This window comes from Eimeria mitis, genomic scaffold, assembly GCF_000499745.2.
Source record: "Eimeria mitis Houghton genomic scaffold, Emh_scaff6344, whole genome shotgun sequence".
NCBI lineage: Eukaryota > Apicomplexa > Conoidasida > Eucoccidiorida > Eimeriidae > Eimeria > Eimeria mitis.
Window position 1 is genome coordinate 1 of NW_013574524.1, and position 268 is coordinate 268.

Here is a 268-nt window from a genome sequence, read left to right on the forward strand (position 1 = left end):
TATATATATATATATATATATATATATATATATATATATATATATATATATATATATATATATATGTAGAACATGTATGCAGAGTATTATTATTATATTATTGTTTTTGTGTGTAGTATAGTGATAAATAAGGATGGATACATATTAATAAATAACATATTTTATTTTTATTTAATTTTAATGAAGAGGAGGAGAAAACTAAAAACAAACAAAAAAAAAAAAAAGTAAGTTGCTGCTAATCCTAACGTCGATACATCAGGAGAAGCAA